The sequence below is a fragment of the Callithrix jacchus genome, chromosome 15, assembly GCF_049354715.1.
Source record: "Callithrix jacchus isolate 240 chromosome 15, calJac240_pri, whole genome shotgun sequence".
Taxonomy (NCBI): Eukaryota; Metazoa; Chordata; class Mammalia; order Primates; family Cebidae; genus Callithrix; species Callithrix jacchus.
In genome coordinates this window covers 39361382-39373797 of record NC_133516.1, presented here as the reverse complement: position 1 = coordinate 39373797, position 12416 = coordinate 39361382, and the positions used below count along the sequence as shown (strand labels likewise).

General features: G+C 42.7%; 1 protein-coding gene and 1 non-coding gene across 15 annotated transcripts in view; one reads left to right on the top strand and one right to left on the bottom strand.

Annotated features, from left to right (window-relative positions):
- DNAH12 (dynein axonemal heavy chain 12) overlaps nt 1-12416 on the top strand; it is a 346345-nt gene that overhangs the window by 20773 nt on the left and 313156 nt on the right. For 13 of the 14 annotated variants that reach the window (XM_078351228.1, XM_078351230.1, XM_078351235.1 and 10 more), the window contains 3 exons: nt 591-803; nt 11222-11295; nt 11379-11623. The gene's annotated coding sequence lies outside the window, so the exon portion shown is untranslated. The remainder of the gene's footprint in view (nt 1-590; nt 804-11221; nt 11296-11378; nt 11624-12416) is intronic. The other variant, XM_078351232.1, reaches the window with a different exon arrangement.
- On the bottom strand, nt 6430-6536 carry LOC118148132 (U6 spliceosomal RNA). The gene has a single exon (XR_004734923.1). It is a non-coding gene; the product is annotated as a U6 spliceosomal RNA (small nuclear RNA).

Sequence of the window (12416 nt, the reverse complement as noted above, 5' to 3'; positions counted from 1 at the left end):
TGTGCCTCAGCCTCCCTAATAGCTGAGATTACAGGTGTGCACTGGCATGCTTGGCTAGTTTTTGTGTTTTTAGTAGAGACGGCGTTTCACCATCTACTAAATATGGTGAAACGCCGTCTCTACTAAAAATACAAAATTTAGATGGGATTTCACCACTTCTACTCAACATGGTGAAACCCTGTCTCTACTAAAAATACAAAAATAGCCAGGCGCAGTGGCGGGCACCTGTAATCCCAGCTACTCGGGAGGCTGAGACAGGAGAATCTCTTGAACCTGGGGGATGGAGATTGCAGTGAGCCAAGATTGTGCCCCTGCACTGCAGCCTGGGCAACAGAGAGACTCTGTCTGGAGGGGAGGGGAGAATAAATAGCTTAAGAATTTAATTTAGACATTACATTTTGCCTGCATCAATTGGTCAGACAGATTTATGCTTCCTCTGCTAGATGTTTTAAAGTCATAAAACTGTTGATTCCATGATACTTTTAATACTTGCTTGATTTGTGTATAAGCTAAAACCATGAGGGCTGGCTGCTGGGCTCCCCTGAAACCTTGCACACATTTTGATATGAGCTTTTGCCTTTGTTTTTCAGCCTCTGGATTCTGAGAGCTTGACAGGTGGCCGTGGTGAAACCTGGAAACATATGTGTGCCTGTGTCACCTGGCCCACCAGCTGAATGGTGGAGCCAAGACTAGTATGGCCCCATCCTCCCTGGCCCAACGCTTTATCCTTGTCATGTTGGGAGGGGTTGGAACCTCCACTGTCATCTTCACAGCTTTATCCTCTGTACTGGGCTCTACACCTGGTATGTAAATCCAGGACACAGATGGGCTCTCCCTTCATAGCTGTCCTCGATGCCACATGGATACTCAGGAACAGGATGACTGGGGTTGGGAGAAGGGCAAGGGATATTGGGAAAAGTACCTTTGTCCAATATCTTAAAGGCCTTGGTTAAGATGAGACTGGCTGATGAAGGGTTAGGTTAGTTTTGTGTTTTCTTTGCTTTATTATTATTATTAATTTTTTTTGAGACGAAGTTTTGCCCTTGTTGCCCAGGCCAGAGTGCATTGGTGTGATCTTGGCTCACTGCAACCTCCACTTCCTGGGTTCAAGTGATTCTCCTGCTTTAGCCTCCCCAGTAGTTGGGATTACAGGTGCCTGCTACCATGCCCAGCTAAGTTTTTATATTTTTAGTAGAGACAGGGATGGTCTTGAACTCCTGACCTCAGGCTATCCACATGCCTTAGCCTCCTAAAGTGCTGTGATTACAGCATGAGCCACTGTGCCCGGCTGCTTTTATTTTTATTTTATTTTATTATTATTATTTTTGAGATGGAGTTTTGCTCTTGTTGCCCAGGCTGATGTGCAATAACACAATCTTGACTCACTGCAACTTCTGCCTCCCAGGTTCAAGTGATTCTCCTGCCTCAACCTCCCACATATCTGGGATTACAATCATGCACTAGCACGCCTGGCTAATTTTGTATTTTTAGTAGAGACGGGTTTTCTCCATGTTGGTCAGGCTGGTCTCGAACTCCTGACCTCAGGTGATCTGCCTGCCTTGGCCTCCCAAAGTACTGGGATTACAGGCATGAGCCATCGTACCTGGCCACTTATTTTTTTTTAGACAGAGTCTCACTCTGTTACCTAGGCTGGAGTGCTGTGGCACTGTGGCACTGTGATATCTTGCTGCAGCCTTGAACTCCTTGGGCTCCTACTTTAGGTACATGCCACCACACCCAACTAATATTTTGTATTTGTTGTAGAGATGGGGGATCTCACTATATTGCCCAAGCTGATCTCAAACTCCTGGGCTGAAGTGATCCTCCTGCCTCAGCTTCCCAAAGGGCTGAGATTGGCAGTGTGAGACACTATGCCTGGTGGCTTTGTTTTTTCAAAATAAATAACTTTCTCGGATGGAAGAGGCTTAATGAAAATAAATAAGTAAATGGCTATTTTTGCTTTCCATAAGCAAATGAAATACAGTTGTTAAGGACTAGCAAATTAGGTAAGTGTGAATGGAATAAGCATCTACAAATAAACTTGTCATAGTTTCAAAAATCTTTTCAGTAATTTAAAATCATAAAGTCATGTTATATTAAATTAGGTAACAGATGATTATAAATTGTCTTGAGCTGGCTGAGCACAGTGGCTCATGCCTCTAATCCCAGCCCTTTGGGAGACTGAGATGGGAGGATCGTTTGAGCCCCAGGCAACATAGTGAGACCCCATCTCTAAAAAAAAAAGTAAAATGTTTGAGTTATTTCTAAGTTAGTGAGTGAAAATACTGAAACATTAATTATTAAACGTAAGTTTAAGTTTATATATTTTGATGTCTTTTTTTTTTCACTTTTTTCCACTTATTGTCAAGTTCTGTTTGTTTTTAATTTTTGATGTCTTGCTTCATATGATATAGACAACTAAATATGTTTGGATCCACTGATCAACAACAAATTAACAAACTGAGAAAACGTATTTTTAGAAATTATTACATGGCTCTTGTCTGCAAACACTGATATAAAAAAATTCAAAATCACTGACTTCCTGGGTTTTCACTAGAAACTAATGTTACTAAGAGTTAAAATTCAAATTAATATATGTAATTAAAATTACTAAAAGTAAGAAATAATTTTACATAGTAAGAGCAACATATATTTTTAGTGAAGAAAAGTTAAGTCATGAGGATATATTCTTTTTTTTTTTGGTGCCAGAGTTTTGCTCTTGTTTCCCAGGCTGGAGTGCAATGGCGCGATCTCGGCTCACCACAACCTCCGCCTTCTGGGTTTAAGCAATTCTCCTGCCTCAGCCTCCTGAGTAGCTGGGACTACAGGCATGCACCACCATGCCCAGCTAATTTTTGTATTTTTAGTAGAGACGAGGTTTCACCATGTGATCCACCCTCCTCAGCCTCCCAAAGTGCTGGGATTATAGGCATGAGCCACTGTGCCCAGCCGATACATTCTTTTGTTAAAAAATGTTTGTTTCTAACCACTGAAACAATAGCAACAACAACAAAAAAGAAAAACATTTGACTAACTAAAGGATATGTAAAGGTTGTTTTACAATAAATATGTGGCACTTTGGGAGGCCAAGGTGGGGGGATCACCTGAGCTCAGGAGTTCAAGACCAGCCTGGCCAACATGGTGAAATCCTGTCTCTATTAAAAATATATATAAAAAAAAGATTAGCTGGGCATGATGGTATGTGCCTGGAGTCCCAGCTACTCAAGAAGCTGAGGTAGGAGTATCACTTGAACCCAGGAGGCAAAGGTTGCAGTGAGCCAAGATTGCACCACTGTACTCCAGTCTGGGCCACAGAGTGAGACTCTGTCACACACACACACACACAAGCCGGGCATGGTGGCTCACACCTGTAATCCCAGCACTTTGGAAGGTTGAGGTGGGTCTATCAGGAGGTCAGGAGATTGAGACTATCCTAGCTAACATGATGCACTCCATCTCTACTAAAAATACAAAAAATTAGTCAGGTGTGGTGGCACACACCTGTATTCCCAGCTACTCAGGAGGCTGAAGCAGGAGAATTGCTTGAACCCCAGAAGCAGAGGTTGCAGTGAGCCAAGATCGAGCCATTGCACCTCAGCCTGGGTGATAGAGCAGGACTCCATCTCAAAAAAAAAAGCGAACAAATGTATGGAAAATGTTATACACAAAAATAAATGGATATAAAAAGTTGGAGAAAAAAATTTAAAAACTAAGAGGTTATAAAAGGCTTATGGAATTCTTTTTTTTTTTTGAGACGGAGTTTCGCTCTTGTTACCCAGGCTGGAGTGCAATGGCGCGATCTCGGCTCACCGCAACCTCCACTTCTTGAGTTCAAACAATTCTCCTGCCTCAGCCTCCCGAGTAGCTGGGACTACAGGCACGCGCCACCATGCCCAGCTAATTTTTTTTTTGTATTTTTAGTAGAGATGGGGTTTCACCATGTTGACCAGGATGATCTCGATTTCTTGACCTCGTGATCCACCCGCCTCGGCCTCCCAAAGTGCTGGGATTACAGCCTTGGGCCACCGCGCCTGGCCCGCTTATGGAATTCTTATGTAGTCAAAGCTGACTGAGACTGGATCTATTTGTTTATAAGGTTATTATTAATATTTATTTATTCATTGTATTTTTTTTAAGAGACAGGGTCTTGATCTGTGACCCAGGTTGGAGTATTGTTGTGTAGTCATAGCTCATTTGCAATCTCAAATTTCTGGGCTTAAGCATTCCTCTTGCATCAATTTCCCAAGTGGCTAGGACTACAGGTATGTGCCACCATGCCTGGCTAATTAAAAAAATTTTGTTTTGTAGAGATGGGGGTCTCACTCAATGTGTTGTCCAGGCTGGTCTTGCACACCTGGCCTCAAATGATCTTCCCACCTTGGCCTCCCAGAGTGTTGGGATTATAGGTGTGAACCACCATGCCTGGCCATATGATTTTATTGAAATTTGCTTTAGTATTAGTAATACACTGATACAAATGTAAGATTTGATTCTCTCATTTGAACATGATTTTCTGGTAGTACTTTTTTTTTTTTTGAGATGGAGTTGCCCAGGCTGGAGTGCAGTGGCCTGGTCTTGGCTCACTGCAACTTCCACTTCCCAGGTTCAAGTGATTCTCCTCCTCAGCCTCCTGAGCAGCTGGGATTACAGGCATCTGCTACCACATTTGGCTAATTTTTGTACTTTTAGTAGAGACAGGGGTCTCACCATGTTGACCAGGCTGGTCTCGAACTCCTGACCTCATGATCCACCTGCCTCAGCCTCCCAAAGTGCTGGGATTACAGGTGTGAACTACCACACCTGGCCTTCTGGTAGTATTAATAAAAGATAGTAAGCCAGTCACAGTGATTCACGCCTGTTATTCTAGCACTTTGGGAGGCCAAGGCAGAAAAATTGCTTGAGCCCAGGAGTTCAAGAGCAGACTAGGCAACACAGCAAAACCCTGTCTCTACCAAAAATACAAAAATTAGCTGGGCATGTTGGTTCATACCTGTAGTCCTAGCAGGCAGTACACTCTCGTCCTCAGTCTGGAGACTGAGGTGGGAGGATAGTTTAAGCCTGGGAGGCTGACGTTGCCGTGAGCTGAGATCATACCATTGCACTCCAGCTTAAGTGATAGAACCAGAACTTGTCTCAAAAGATAAAAGAAAATAAAATATGGTAAAAGATTTTGTTCACTTTTTGAGTATATTGCAAAAGAAAGAGGAGAGAGAGAAACTGATTGTGTGCCTCATGCTGTTTAAAATATTAAAAAAAATTTTTTTTTGAGACAGGGTCTCACTCTGTTGCCCAGGCTGGAGTGCAGTGGTGTGATCTTGGCTCACTGCAACCTTCGCCTCCTGGGTTCAAGCGATTCTCCCACCTCAGCCTCCCGAGTAGCTGGAACTACAGGTGCACACCACCATGCCCAGCTAATTTTCATATTTTTTGGTAGAGATCAGATTTCATCATGCTGACGAGACTGGCCTGGAACTCCTAATCTCAAGTGATCTGCCTGCCTCAGCCTCCCAAAAGTCTGGGATTACAGGCATGACCCATTGCACCTGGCCTGATAAATTTTTTTTTGTTGTTTTTGAGACAGAGTTTTGCTCTTGTTACCCAGGCTGGAGTGCAATGGTGTGATCTCGGTTCACCACAACCTCCGCCTCCTGGGTTCAGGCAATTCTTCTGCCTCAGCCTCCCGAGTAGCTGGGATTACAGGCACGCGCCACCATGCCCAGCTAATTTTTTGTATTTTTAGTAGAGACGGGTTTCATTATGTTGACCAGGATGGTCTCGATCTCTTGACCTCATGATCCACCCACCTCAGCTTCCCAAAGTGCTGGGATTACAGGCGTGAGCCACCATGCCCCGCCTAAATTTTTTAATTAAAAAAGCCCAGACTGGCTGGGCACAGTGGCTCACGCCTGTAATCTCAGCACTTTGGGAGGCCAGGGCAGGCAGATCACAAGGTCAAGAGATTGAGACCATCCTGGCCAACATGGTGAAACCCTGTCTCTACTAAAAATACAAAGTATTACCCGGTCATGGTGGTGCACACCTATAGTCCCAGTTACTCGGGAGTCTGAGGCAGGAGAATTGCTTGAAACCGGAAAATGGAAGTTGCAGTAAGCCAAGATTGTGCCACTGCACTCCAACCTGGTGATAGAGTGAGACTCTGTCTCAAAAACAAACAAACAAACAACAACAACAAAACGCCCAGGCTGGAGTGCATTGGCTATTCACAGGTGCAACCATAATAGCCCGCTGCAGCCTTGAACTCCTGAGCTGAAGTGATCCTCCCACCTCAGCCTCCTGAGTACCTGGGATTACAGGCACAGACCACTGGATCTGGCCCTGCTCTCTTTGTTAGATCTTTTCATTATTTGGAAAACCGAGTCTTCTCTCTATCAAAAAGTGAGGGATTTTGCTTTATAAAATCTTTAAAAAAAAACTATGGAATGCTTCACAAATTTGTGTGTCATTCTTGTGCAGGCACCATGCTAATCTTCTTTGAATCATTTCGGCTTTAGTATTTGTGCCGCTGAAATGAGCACTGCTTTGTAAAATTTTTTAAATTATCACTTTGGCTAAATGAATGACTGATATTTTACAGTGATCTTTTCTTATTTTGATAAAATGTTTTAAAACTTTCCTAATTTGTTTTCATTAAAAAATTTTTTTTGAGACACTGTCTCACTCTCATCCAGGCTGGAGTGTAGTGGTGCAGTCATTGCTCACTGCAGCCTTGATCTCCTGGGCTCAAGCAGTCCTCCCACCTCAGTGTCCCAAGTATCTGGGACCACAAGCACACACCACCAACGCCTGGCTAAGTTTTAAAAAATATTCTGTAGAGACAGTATCTCCCTATGTTGCCCAGGCTGTTCTCAAACTCCAGGGCTCAAGTGATCTTTCACCTTGGCCTTCCAAAGTGCTGGGATTACAGGTTTGAGCCACTGACCCCGGACTTTTCTATTTTAATTGAGTGTTTTTATCCTTTGACATACTTGACAGGCTTCCCAAAATCAAATTTCAAATTCTAAATTAAGTCTTTTTGGCCTCAAACTAATCTTAGTTTATCCCAGAATGGCCCTGGAAGTCTAAGAAAGACATATTAGGCTTATTTGATACATAAATTATATGGAAAACCTTCTTTGCATTACATTTACATGAACATATTATTAATATGTGTTTACAAAGTATATGAGATTCCTAAGAATCTGATGTGTCTTTGTATATGTTTTCAATCATAATTATGGCCACTAAGTAAAACTGTTATAGATTACAGAAAAAAGCAAATTTCCTTGTCAATTGCATTATTGTTGTAAACTTTTACCAGGTCTTTCACCACAGCCATTCTAAATCTTCTTGTTCATAGTAAATTGCTTTATTCTGATGTTTCTTCTAAATGATCTTTGCAAGCAAATATAACCCTAAAGCATTGTGTCTTCAAAGAGGTTTATGAAAAGCATAAAAAGTCTCTGTTACATACTCTGCAATACAGGCCTCTGTTGATTATTCAGTTGGACTGAATAAGAACTTTAAAAACTGCAGTGGTGAAACTGGACTTAAAATGTCTCATTTATCAAGTAGAACAAAAATTAATTACATGGGACTAATGAGGACAGAAATGGTTTTAATGACTTTTTTGATTGAAAGTTTGCTGACATTTTAATTTTTTTTCTTTCATAGTTAAGAAAACTTTTTTCTCTGCATTATCTGTAGTTTTACAGCAATTTGGTAACTTTTTGGTATATTTTGTGAGTAAAATTTACCTTTTTCTCTACCTGATAACTCCAGAATTAGGAAACTATTCATGTGTATTCTTATTTTATGACAATATATTTATTTGTATAAGCTCAAGAGGAATCTGTTTTTGTAAAAGAACACACTTTTGGAAACATTGGCTATTAAAAAGATGTACATTGGCAAGGTGTGGTGGCTCACTCCTGTAATCCTAGCACATCTAGAGGCCAAGGCAGGAGGACTGCTTGAGGCCAGGAGTTCAAGACCAACCTGGCCAACATAGTGAGACTTTCTTTTTAAAATAAAATTATTTTTAAAAGTGAAAAAAAAAAAGATGTACATTGTATCAGTCAGGTTTCAAAGTGGGAAGGAGAACCAGTAAGAGATAATATATATCATCTATATCCATATATAGATATATGTGTGTGTATGTGTGTGTGTATATATATAAAAATTTTTTTTGTTTTACAAAGAATTGGCTTATGCAATGGAAGGGGCTGGCTAAGCAAGTCCAAGGTCTGTAGGGCAGGCTGTCAGGAAGGGAAGAATTAGAAAATTGAGAGCAGTTGTAGATCCAGCTGCTCTTTGGAGTTTGACTCAGAGCATGCCTTTTTATTATTTTTTAAATTTTAAATTTTTAAAAATAGGCATGGCGTTATACCATGTTGCCCAGGCTGCTCTCAAACTCCTGGGCTCAAGCAAGCTGCCTGGCTTGGCCTCCTAATGTGCTGGGATTACAGGTTTGATCCACTTTGCCAGGCCTAAATCTTTTTAAAAGGATTTCTACTGATTGAATCAGGCTCACCCAGGATAATCTCCTTAGACCAATGTCAGTTGTCCACCAGGGACTTGAATTATATCTGTAATCTCTTCACAGCAGCCCTAGATTAGTGTTGGATTGAATGACTGGGAGGAGGTGGATATATCATACATAAGATTGCTGCCTTCTTTTTAGTCCTTCTAGTTTAGCCTAACCAAATTGATGTTCATGCCAGATATAGTAACTCAGCCTGTAATCCCAACACTTTTAGGAAGCTGAAGCAGGAGGATTGCTTGAGCCTGGGAGTTTGAGACAAGCTTGGGCAACATAGTGAGACACTGTCCCAACAAAATATTTTTAAGAATTATCCAATGTCTTGGTGTGCACCTGTAGTCCCAGCTACTCAGGAGGCTGAGGTGGGAGGATCCCATGAGCCCAGGAACTTGAGGATGCAGTGAGCTATTGCAGTAGTCTCAGCAATGCAAGATGTAACAGTTTCTCAGGCCTGGCATGGTGGCTCATGCCTGTAATCCCAGCACTTTGGGAAGCTGAGGCAGGTGGATCAAGATGTCAGGAGTTTGAGACCAGCCTGACCAACATGGTGAAACCCCATCTCTACTAAAAATACAGAAATTAGCTGGGCCTGGTGGCATGTGCCTGTAATCCCAGCTATTTGGGAGGCTGAGGCAGGATAATCGCTTGAACCCGGCAGGCGGAGGTTGCAGTGAGCCGACATCAGGCCACTGCTCTCCAGCCTGGGTGACAGAGCGAGACTCTATCTCAAAGAAAAACAGTTTCTCGTTGTCTGAGATAACTGGGATTCTTTGTCCTACGTCCAAGACAAGTAAGTAGGGCAGACCCCAAGGTGAGTTTAGAGTGCTGGGCGCGGTGGCTCACACCTGTAATCCAAGCACTTTGGAGGCCAAGGCAGGCGGATTACCTGAGGTCGGGAGTTCAAGACCAGCCTGACCAACATGGTGAAACCCGTCTTAAAAATATATATATATTTTAAAAAAATAGAGTGAAAGTTTAATAGTGAAAGAAGAAAACTCTCTGCCAACAGAGAGGGGCGCCTGAATGGGGTGCTCCCTGTGAGGCTGGGGTCCAGGGCTTTTATGGACTGGGAAGGGGAAGAAATGTGCTTCATGCCCCCCACTCCCCTTCCCAGGGGCCTTAGCCTGGGACTAATCAGGTGCTGAAACGATGATTCATAGATGCTGCCTAGTTTGGCCCAGGACCTATCAAGAGCTAAAGTGAAAGCTTGGCCCTGGAGCTTGGCCCAGGACCAATCAGCAGCTGAAGCGATGATTCATAGAAGCCCAATTTACAATCCAAATAACGGAAAGTAGAGTGCCCACCGGAACCTACTGGACCGTACTGTGCCCACGCCCACAAAAGGAGAAGAAACTTTTTTCTTCCCGGGAGCCCATGGACTATACAAAGACAAAGGCATTTCTGTGCCAGGCCTTGTTCCTTTATGCGAGTGAGAAGGTCGGTGCAAGTTTTTGTCTAAATGGGCTGGAGGTTTTTCTATCTGTACAGTCGTGGGCATATCTCCAGACACAAAACCCTATGCTAGTTCCCTTATCAGTGCCTGCAGCTTGATTTTTTTCCCCCCAGGCTGCTTTTTATGTTATGTGGGGATGAGGCACTGACCCATGGGCTGGGGTTTCTCAGGGGACCCTTCCCTTGCTATCTACCTAAGGCAAAAGCTAGCTGATTCCTTTCACTATGATGGTGCCGCTGCACTCCAGCCTGGGTGACAGAGCGAGACCCTGCCTATAAAAAATAAACGCTAATAAATTGACATTTTAAAAAACTGTCTAATCTGTTATAGGATTAGAATTTAAACAACAAAAGGTCACATATTTATACAAGTATTTTATTTTCTACAGAAAGATAGTTTGCTTTTACGAATTACCCAGAAGTTTTAACTTGTTCATTCGCTCACTTAAATGACATTTTAGAGCACCTACTGTGAGACAGACACGAGTGTTGCCTATACTTTCGTTAAAACAACAAAAAATTGGCCAGGCGCAGTGGCTCATGCCTGTAATCCCAGCACTTTAGGAGGCCGAGGCGGGTGGATCACGAGGTCAAATGATTGAGACTATCCTGGTCAACATGGTGAAACCCTGTCTCTACTAAAAATACAAAAATTAGCTGGGCATGGTGGCGTGTGCCTGTAATCCCAGCTACTCAGGAGGCTGAGGCAGGAGAATTGCCTGAACCCAGGAGGCGGAGGTTGCGGTGAACCGAGATCGCGACATTGCACTCCAGCCTTGGTAACAAAAGCAAAACTCCGTCTCAAAAAAAAAAAAAAAAAAAAAAAATTATGTAGTGAGTGACAGAGAGAGGGTGCTCAAATATTTGTTGAATGAATATGCTATTTTTTTTAAGTCTCATGAGATCTAAGAATGAATATGCTATTAACAAACCAGCAGGATTTATTCACTTCCCTAATTTTGACACAATATTCTTGTAGGCTATTACAGTTTAGTTGTGCAGCTTCAAATAGCAAAATTTCACATCTTTCTCCCAGCGAACTAAATTCACACACCTTAACCTGTTTGATTTTGCCAAAGAATTCCTGGAAGTGCTGTGTCAACAAATAGCAAATCTTGAAGCAAGATAAATTATATTGCTAATTAGTTACAATATTTACAGGATGTCACTAGGGACACTTGAAGACTTGATTCTCTTGCTGAGTGTTTCCATAAATCTATTTTCCAACAGATCTATATTTCCAGTCTTGCAGTTTTCCACAATTTGAAGATCCTGATTTCCTGGTACCCTTCCAAGGAAAGCCAGTTAAGTTTTAAAAAAAAACACACACACACAACAAAAAAACTCACACACTATTTACTAAAGTAATGAATTTTTGTTGTGACAGGTAATCCTAATCCTTCCCAGTTCGGCAACTGCCTCTCCAAGCAACCTTCACCCGGCCCTACAGGCTGGGGCCTCCACAGTTTCCATAGCGACGACGTTGTTTCCACTCGCCCTTCTCCAGCTACGCGTCTGACAGCCGCTGGCTTTCGGGAGGTTTCGCCCTCGTTATCACCTTCCTTTCACCTGAGGAGAGGCTCAGACTGTCTCTCTCGTCCACGCAGCGGGAAAATAGTGAGAAACCATCAGGTACTTGTTCTTTGCTTTTTCTTCCTTTCCCTCTCAGGGCAGGTACCGCTATCTGGGTGCCAATTTAAACACTCTTTCAAGGCAGGAATCTCCAAATCCTGTAGGCATTCATGGCAAATATAGTTGTTGTCACAGTAAAATTTTTGAGCATTTATATGACCTTTTAGATTTGCCATGCATTAAGTATGCCTATTTTTTGCTTGATCATAGCACCACCGGAAGGCAGCAAGACTAAGATATCCTACTGATGTTTAAAAACATTAATGATGTTGGCCGGGCGCGGTGGCTCACGCCTATAATCCCAGCACTTTGGGAGGCCGAGGCGGGTGGATCACGACATCAAGAGATCGAGATCATCCTGGTCAACAAGGTGAAACCCCGTCTCTACTAAAAAATACAAAAAATTAACCGGGCATGGTGGCGCATGCCTGTAATCCCAGCTACTCGGGAGGCTGAGGCAGGAGAATTGCTTGAACCTAGGAGCAATTCTGAATTGCTCAGAGATTGCGGTGAGCCGAGATCGGGCCATTGCACTCCAGCCTGGGTAACAAGAGCGAAACTCTGTCTCAAAATAAATAAATAAATAAATAAAAGATGTTAAAATTGGCTTTCACATGGAAGGGGATCATCCCTCAACAACTGGATTTGTTGTGGTGGGGGTGGTTTGCATATAGGAAAAATTTTGAACCCCGAATGTTAGAGCTGTAGGGATACTACAAAGCATTTAATTCAATTCCTTAATTTCATCCATAAGGAAACAAGTCCTAAAGGGGAACTGACTGGCTCGTTGCTT